This window comes from Tympanuchus pallidicinctus, unplaced genomic scaffold (genome assembly GCF_026119805.1).
Source record: "Tympanuchus pallidicinctus isolate F22 unplaced genomic scaffold, pur_lepc_1.0 scaffold13, whole genome shotgun sequence".
NCBI lineage: Eukaryota > Metazoa > Chordata > Aves > Galliformes > Phasianidae > Tympanuchus > Tympanuchus pallidicinctus.
In genome coordinates this window covers 17610871-17620535 of record NW_026294648.1, presented here as the reverse complement: position 1 = coordinate 17620535, position 9665 = coordinate 17610871, and positions in this window count along the sequence as shown.

The window sequence follows — 9665 nt, the reverse complement described above, 5'->3', positions numbered from 1 at the left end:
AGCAGACCCACAGACCTAAAGGTTTTTCCTTTCCGTGGCCTTTCAGAGTACCACGACCTTTCATTTCTTTTAGCCCTGCAAAGGGTAACTGCAGGCAGAGCAAAGCTTTCCTCCTGTAGCCCTACAGATCTACAGCCAACAATTCTTGGGGCACTTTCCACCTCTCCTTCATTGATAGTTACACTGATAATTACCCCTGTTTTCCAATATAAACCCAGGACAAAACCCTCACGGGGGTTCAGCAGCTGCCTCGCTGACAGCGACCACATCCCAGCTCCATGCAAACAGTGCTGAGAATCACGATGTTTCAACTCAAAACTCGCAGAGCTGCTTGCTATGGCGCTTCTGAGGAGCAGGAGATCATTACTTTACCAAGGGGGAAAAAGAAAAAAAAAAGAAGAAAATTAATTTCCTCCCCTCTGCTCAAGTTTCAGAGGAAATTCCGCCTTGTCGCCCAGGGGAGAACCTGCAAAAGAAAACGAGGAGGAGAAACCTTTTGGTGCCATGATGAGGAGCAACGCGAGCTGCTGCCCAGCTGCAATGGGAGTGAAGCACGGAGCCCGGGCAGGAGAGCGGCTGGGATGGGATACCGGGGCTGCTGCATCCAGAACGCGCCCGTACGCTGCGGGCACAGCCGGGGGGGCTGCAGGAAGCGCTGTTTGCAGGCTCCGGCCTCCAGGCGGCAGGCAGAGGCCGGGCTGCTCCGAGGTGTAATTTACCGGTGCGCGTAAATAAACCGGCACGGATGAACGGCGCTGGGTCCTTCAGAGCGCTGTGCCGGCTTGCATCCCTTATCCCCGTACATTTCAGTTGGCAGGCGATGCAAACCCACCCACCTGGGTGTTTTTTCCAACCCCGTGCCAGCATTTTTTGGCTACTTCAGCAGTTTCCAGCGGCGCGTTCCTTGTTGCCATCCCACGATGCCTATCGCACAGCTGGAAGTGCCTCCCGTCCTTCTGAAGAGACCCTGCGCCGACCTGCAGCATCACGCCGAGATGGGAAGATGGCTTTGGATGAACGAGAGAGCAGGGAAACCCCATCGCTGCCCCTTAAAGCGACTTCTGCTGAAATCCTGGTACCGAAGGAAGGAGGTGGGGCTGCCAGGCAGGAGGTGCCCTTGCAAGGCATCGCTGGGACAGAACCAGCTCACCTTCCCAGGATTATTTTCCAAGGAAGCAAATTGCATGTGACAAGTATTGGATTAGAGATCATAGCTGAAAAGGAAAAACAATTAAAAAAAAAAAAATAAAAAAAAAATCACAGAATAAACTCTGTGCTTGAAGGGCAATTTTCAAGTGTCAGAAACTGGAAATGGAGCAGGATGATTAGCATTGGCATCTTGGTGCCCCACTGCTGAGCTCAGCTGGATGAGACCCCATTCCCTCCCCAGGTCACTGCTGTACTTTTTGGGGATGGCCTTGGGACAGAGCAAAGACAGAGATGGCTCGTCCCTCCAGGGAGATGCAGCACTGTACCGTTTGTTATTAGTAACACCCATCTTTTTCTCAGTGCTGTTTGGGCACTGCGTGCCACAGAGCAGATGGGGTTCATTGGAAGCCCTCCAGATCACAGGGGTCCACGTGCAACTGATAAAGGCCCATCGGGGGGAGGAAAGAGGGGGGCAAGTCCAAGCAGGACGCCCTATATGTTTTCTAAGTGCTAAACTCAAGGGAAATTACTTCATCAAAACCCGATCCAGACCACAGTAATGAAGACTGTGATGTAGCCAGTGTTCAACCATGTTGACTTTGCAGCACTGGAATTAATCCATCTGCATTGCAGCTCGGTGAAATCACTTCCAGCCCGCAGCAGCTCCGGGGCTGACTTCATCCTCACAGCCCCAGATGCTGAGGCTGGGGGGGAGGACAAAAAAAATAAAATCACATGGTGACACGTAGTGACAGCTGCCCATCCTCAGGGCACTGGGTTCCTGTTGGGGACAGTTGGGTTTTGGTGGCTGGCATGGGCAGCATCGTGGTGCTTGGCGTTGCTGGGCAGGTTGGCTGCTTTGTTCCACCACTGAACATCACTGAAATCCCAGTTTCGGTGGGTTTTCTGCAGCCAAACTTTGGGAACTGCTGGATTCTGACCCTGGGAATGGCTGTCACAAGCTCTGGGCGTTGGGATGACCAGCACAGGTCACCAAAGACACACGGCCTTCCTGCCACTGCATTGCTTATTGAGACAGCCTGCTCAAAGCACCAAATTCACCAATCCTCAGCTTCCCGAAGGGCTCCCTGCTTTTTATGCCAGCAAAGGCAGTATTTAAATCACATGGAAGGGGAAGAAACCAAAGCTCACACAGACCTGCAGGCAATGGGATGCACCTTCAGAAACCATCCTAAAAGAACACAGCTTTGAAGGAGAGCCTGAGCACATCTAAAGGCATTTTCCAGCCCTTGTGCTCTTGCTGGTTTTTTTGCAGTCTTACCTAAACCCGAAATGTAATTTAATTAAGTTTGTTTAATTTTTTAAATTTTTTTTCTTAATGCATGTGGGACTGGTAAACTTAATTAAAAAGAAACATTGTTAAGCAGTCTGATACAGCTATAATTTGATTTAAAGTGCTGGATGATACCAACATTAGAAACGTAAACCGATACATTACAGAAAAAATAAAAGGCTCTAAGTGGAATTTTACAGTTTCTCCTCATTCGTGGCAGGTTTTGGAGATGGGGTGAACTGCAAAGCTTTCTTCCTCCCATTCATTGCTGCAGAGTGAGGGCTATTTCCTACCCAGCAAAGGACCTCTGGCTCATTGCACTGCATGCAGGTGGGTACCTTCATTCCTGTAGCCTGGAGTCCCCCATCTGCACAGCAAATCTGAGCCAAAGTTCCCCAGGATTTCAGGGCCCAAGGGGAGATTTGGGTTTGCTCCTGGAGCAACCAGTGGGGTTTCAGAGAGGGAAGAATCCACCCAGCAGGAAGGAAGCAGCTCCCATCCACCCCAGCTGTAACGCTGCCATAGGTAAGCGGTGCAATACACCATTACACAATGTGCTCAAACTCACCTCTGCTCACGATGCTTTTTGCTGCTGCCTCGCTCAGGTTGTGCCCCACAGCTCATCCAAACACCCACAACTCCGTGCTCAAAGCCTGCCCAGAACTCACTGCAGAGCCAGGCCAGGCACCAGGCAGACATTGAGGCTGCAAGGGAGAGGAAGCAGGGCACAGCTCTCCTCCAGCACCACAAACCCCTCCTCAGAGGGGGCTGCAGGCAGGCACTGAGGCTGAGCAGCCCCAGCTCTGTACCAGCAACATACAGAACTATTCTGTGGTTGAACATGACAGCTGAAAGTCCCACTCCACTCCACTCCACTCCACTCCACTCCACTCCACTCCACTCCACTCCACTCCACTCCACTCCACTCCAAAAAAGGCTTATTTTAGTACTTTTTAAACTAATCTCTTACCTGAGGTGCTCACAGAAACACCTCCATCACTCTGAATGCTGGGCAGCACCACTCTTAACTGCTGTGGCCCAGGTAAATCCCATCAGTAATTATGAAGGCAATCACTGTGCTCACCTGTAGCCCACAGCTGCTGCCTCCTTTACACCCCTGCTCTGTAGGGAACAAATGGGTGGAGGAGGTCCCACACAGCACAATGTGGGCACAGGAGCAGAGCAAACCGAAGACAAATAATTGAACAGATGCTGAAAGCTGGGGCTGCTGCTGTATTCAGTCCTTCTGCTCATTTCTCTGAGTTGTTGCATGTCTTTAATTGCATTTCCCTCCCTCAAAACGAGCCCTTCATGGCTGAGAAGCAGAGCAGGCACTCCCTACAGCTGCAGCACCTCCTGTGTGCACAGATCCCCACGGGAGCTCACAGCACTGCAGTGCATTCAGTGTGACCTGTTGGATCAGGCACTGGATAACTGCAGGCTTTGCTTTTTGTCCTGCAGACTGTGCTCGATGTGCCCTTGATTTCTGTGCAAGCAAATGAAGTGCAGTTGTTTTCGGGCCCTGCTCTGCTCTGCTTGCACACAGTGGGGCAGGCAGCAATCCTACAATTCTGCATAGAACCCTGCCCATCTCTCTGCCATCAGCTTTATTTGTCAGTGATAGAGATTAACAGGCCCGATTCCATAAGCTTTTTCCTATGCATTTCCTACTAATATTTCTACTTGCATTTCATTGATACAAGTGACAGGAAAACAAATCACTGCACTGCCTTTGGATCCCTTTCTCACACTCCTGCTCCTACAGCTGATGCTGCTCCCTGGCACTCAGAGGGTATCACACATCTTACCCTGACCTCCAAACTGCAGCTTCCCAAGCATGAAGCACACCAAGCAGCACATGATGCTGGGGCATGGATCACAGCAGCACACCGAGCACAGCCCGGCTGTGGTTCCCTGCCCTCCTGCAGCACAGAAAGCTTTCCTCATCCCCAGCCATTCGCAGTTTCTCAGGGAGGTCTCAAAGATCCTGAATTAATGTGGAGCAGAAACAAGGGCTGCACGCATTGCTTCGCACTGACATTGAGCTCCAGTGTGATTTTCACCAGCCCTGCTGTATCTGGGAGAGCCTGAAGTCTGTGGGATGTGGGATGCAGGACGAGGGTGAGAAAGGGGACATTCGTTGTGCATCATGCCAAAGCTCACACCAGTGCTATGGCTGAAGCTCAGAGTCCAGCACTGGCAGGGCAGGGAGTGGGTGCAGGCTGATGCTGTGCACCCAGGGCTGTTTGAATTCCTGGGACCATCGTGCCCATAATCACAGTCTCGGGAGTATTTCAGAGCTCTTCTGCATGCAGACAGCCTTCCCAGGGATATTACCTCTTTGTTCCTACTTTCTAAACTGTGTCTTAGCTTAAAAAATCCATCAATGGAGGCGAAGGAGTTCAGACCAAAGCACTGCACAGAGCCAGCATTCCCCTCTAGCCTCCCTATTCCATGCTGAGGATTTTTTCACCGAGGGTCCAGATCTCTGTGCAGATCTCTGCACCCTGCAATGCTTGCTGGACCCTGCAGCTCCCAACAGCCATCCTGCCTTGTTTTCCCATTACCCAAAGACTGAGTGGGTTTTTACAGAGCAAATCCCCTGCTAACATTGCAGGGCTGTGGATTTATGGCCGCGGAAGGCGCTGAGCCACCAGGCCAGATGGTTATTTGCTAATTTTGAAGGTTTGGAGTGGTTTTTGGATCTCGGCAGAACTGTCCCCGTTTGCAAACAAAAGGAACCCGCAAGTTGAACTGCTTCGTCTCTTAAATCCCTGCGTGTTTTCCTTCTTTCCTTATTGAAAAAGACCGTTGGATATTTTGCCGTGTAATTTACAGTGTGCATTCTACGACCCCAGCCAGAAGGACGTTTGGGATGCAAAGATAAGACAGATTTCCCTGCTCTCTGACCTGCAGCCCCCATGAAGCCCCATGCCCAGTTGGCTTTGCACCGCTTTCCTTTCTGATGGCAGCACCAGCAGCAGGAGCACAGCATGGCACCACCCCTGCAGCCCCCCCTGCGCTGAGCTGCGCGCAGCTCCACAGCCGCCATTGGGTGGCAAATCCATCACGTTTATTTATTACTTCCAAATTAAAACCAGAGGATAACATCCCTCATCCCTAAGGGGAAACGTGAAAAAGCAGAATTTCACCCAGCTCTGCATGGAGAGTTCACGTGGTTTCAATTTCAAATACAAAGAATATATATAGCTTGGTTCGGGGCTGACATCACTCTCCTTCGGAAATGTCTTGTAATTCATTCTCCTTTTATTCTGAAGCTATTCTCTTATATATCTGCTGACAGATATTTGTATTGGCAGCTCCCATGGAATATTAAGATCGTATCTTTTCTGATTCATTCCAATAATCACTTCCTAACCAAAGTGCAAGCTCACGGTTCACCAGCACTTGGTGCCTAGAAGTGAAAGCTTCCTCGCACCTTTTCTGACTTGTTGTCCTCCTCCCAAACACACTCCCCTCTCTGAGCTGCTCCTCTTCCCTCTGATATTTGCTATCACATCAACAATTGCTGCAATATCCAAATGGAGAATATCAACAAAGTGCTCTGGCACAGCAGCTTCAGGAAGAGTGTGTCCCTCCCTGCCAGGCTCAGCTGAAGCCCTGGGCTCACCCTTACCTTGCTGACCCACAGAAGTCTCCAATCTGTCCTCAAAGGTTTTCCACTCCAGCCACACAGTTCACTTTGCTCTCCCCAAATCCTCTATGATTCCACATTCTTGGAGTGTTTTCTTTAGGTATTACAAGGAAAGTTCACCACAGCAGGGCTTCTCCCCTTTGCTCTGCAGTGGAAGGGGCTGTTTGTTGGATAGATTTTGTGCTGGGGAAGGAAAGCCCAGCAGGACAGGACCTCATTCCCACCAGACAGAGATGCCTCTCCCAGCCCCATCAATGAGCCTGAATGTCTGGCAGAGCTTGGAAAATGCCTTGCTGTGTTGTTTGTTAATGGGGCCGATAACCAACAGTGCGTGCGCTCCACACAATCCTCAGCTGCAATCACTGACACCAACAAGAAGGCAGGAGATGGGCTGGGAAAAGAGGCCCAAAAAACATCCTTTGCAGCACAGAGCCAGTAATTCTTCCCTTTCCCTCAAACACATTGGGGGTTGCAGTGGGATATGGGCACTCTGCAGCATCCCAATAGCTCTGCCCTGGCCACGGCAGTGGGCTCAGGTGGCAGCAGGTGGACAAGGACCTGCTGGGACAACAAACTGATCCCCAGCACCAAATTCGGCTTAACTTTCCCCCAAATGCTGCTCGGATTGTTTTTGCTTTGCTGAATCATTTCCTCGGGGCTTAATCCTCCTCCCTGTACAACCTTCCTTTGTGCCGATGGATAAAATAACATAACAGAGATTTATTTTAATACATCCTCAGCTAATGCCGCGCATGTGGCAGGAGGGCAGGAAGGCAAATCCAATTCCAAAGTGCTGTGTACCCTCCCATGCCCACCCACTGGGCTGACCTGGGCTCAGCGCTGCCCCTTCCTGCACCCACGGGTCCTTCAGAGTTCATGATGGGCAAACTGGGATGGGGGGTGAAATAGAAGCTACGCTGTGGGACCTGACATCCAAGAACGCGAGGGGAAGCGATCTCACCAGCGCTGTGCTAAGTGCCGTGCTAAGTGTTTCTGCCAATTTTTGCTTAGTCTTTCGGAGTGTCTTCTCAACCCATTGTTTGCTGGAAATTGCCTTTAATCTGCTGCTGAGCGGTGGCTCAGTGATTCAGATGAAGCAGCCACGCTTAGAGAAATGAAAGGTCGATGCACGCACCCGCAGTGCCCAGCACAGAACCGCTCCGAGCCGCTCCCAGCGCAGCCGTAAAGCCGCCCCAGAGCGAAGTGCCTCTCCTCCCCGTGGCCGAGAGCGGCGGTGCGCAGGGACGCAGCTCTTCTGCAAGAGAACAGCGCGATTGGCGCCGTGCACCATCAGCTTCTCGCTCGCCTCTCTCCCGCGGCACAACGGAACGAGCTGAGCGTTGCGCTCCCAGCCCTGCCCTGTTGTTGCGTGTCTGATACCCGTGAGCACATATTTGGTCTCAAGGTTTCTATCCCGTAATTCCGTTATGAGATGAAAACAGTTTTCCCATCCACACCACGAGTGGAGATTTTCCAGGGTCAGCAAACAGGGCTTTGTTTCACACTGCGTACAAAGGAAGGTTTTCTCTCTCGCGGTTCTCAAAACAGAAAATGAGGATCCTCTGCTTTGCTGTTAGACCTGACAGTGCCTCAGCCCCAGGTTTATGACCGCTTTTCACATAAACTCGTTCAGGTGGAGGCACAGAGGATGACGGCGTCGGAGCGTAACGGAGCACAGAGGATCCCTGCCTTCCCAACGGCGGCTTCGAGACCTTTCCTTCAGTTTGGTTTCACTTTGTTAAACTCAGAGTGAATCTGGGCAAAAGCCAGCAGTGCAGCACAGTGAAATGCCTCGTGGCTGCCCCAGCACGGCCAGCAATGCCAGGCTTTGGCATCTACCTGTGTGCCTCAGAGCATTAATGGGCACCATCCAGGATCGTTCTCAAGTGAGGCAAACATTTCTGATGTATTGCACGACACTTGCTTCAAAATGGAGCTAGTTCATCTGAACTTGATGCCAAGGGATTATCTGCTCCGTTTTCTAATGATGGAAATATATGACATCCCACCCTGTAATTCGTTAAGGACAATAAGATGACAAAGCCCAGGGAGGGGCTGAGTCGGTCTCGGATGGCTGAAAGCAGCCCCTGGAAAAGCAGCCCTGCCGCCTCCATCTGACCTAAACCCTCAAAATGTTCCTGATTATATCGTCTCAATTGCGCTTTATTTTTGTTTTATTTCTCCTTGTAGGAAATTAAAAAGGGGCCGCTTGATCCCGCTCCAAGTTCTTGCAATGTGTTGCAATGCTGAGGAAATCAAAGATTGCTTGAAATACTTCTTAATAATCTGTCGTGTCAGCAGAGATAAAGGCTTGTGGCCCGTGAGCTCAGCTGGCTTCTATCAGTGCTGCGAAGGGAGGGACCCCCCAGACCCCCTTCTAATTACCAACATGCTGAAGGAATGATCCATTTCTCCGGGTAGAGAAGTGCAGATGGGTACAGACAGGTGTAAATGGGAATGAATGCGTTGAGTCCGCTGTGAGCCGAGCAACGAGCATCCTCAATAACCAGCATCCTCAGCAGTGAGTAAGCTCGGTGACAAGCACCCTCAGTAACGTGCATCCTCAGTATTGTGCATCCTCGTGTGGGCTGTGAGGCCAGCAGCAGTTTGTGGCACTGACACAAACATCAGCAGAGGGCTGACGTTCGATGCTGCCACTGCCTCATCCCCACCTGCACCTCACCCACCTCCACATTCCCTCCCGAAGGCTCACCTGCCTCAGCTGATGCTTTACCAACACTGTCCACAAATTCAACTTCCTTTTTATTTTCTTTTATTTTATTTTTTTCCTGGCCCGGGGCTGCAGCCCCCATCAGCTTTGGGATGCGGGTCCCACTGGAGCACAACGGCACTGCAGGGGAGACTGGGAGCGGGACACGGAAACGGGACTGGGATGTACGAGTGGGATCGGGATGCTGGAGAAGGATCAGAATAAAGGAATGGGATCGAGATGCTGGACTGGGACCGGGATTCTGGAATGGACCGGAGGTACGGGGAAGGGGATGCAGGAGTGGAGCGGCAGAGCGGGACCTCAGGCTTAATCGCCCCACCGAGGCTCCGTTTCCGAGCCGCTGCCGCCGCAGGACGCGTGAGCACGGAGCTCAGGCAGCACGCGGGGTCAGTGAGGAGAAAAAACCCGACGGAGGCAAAAATCGGCACTCGGCGCCGGCACAAGGAGCGGGGACACCGAGATCCGCTGGGAGCGGCCCCGTCGGGACAGCCGGAGCCCGGAGCCAGCATCGGGGCTCGCCGGAGAAGCCAAAGCGTGGGGAGTTTCTCCCCAACTTCTCCTCCCCCGCTCATAACCTCCCTTTTCTTTTCCGTCCTTCATTCTTTTTTTTTTTTTTTCCCCTTTTTTTTGCGCTGGTTCTTGTTAAACGTTATTTGCACTTTTGTTGGGAAAGTGGCCCCTAGTGTGCAATTATGTCAAATTTCTTTGAGTTTTACAATTTAATGGAGAACAGTAACTCTTTTATTGATCCTAGACGGGGCCGGCTCCTCTTCCCCCATCTTCCCCTCGCCTCTCCCTTTCCCCTCCCACCCCTCCTCCCCCCGTCCCAGTCCTAC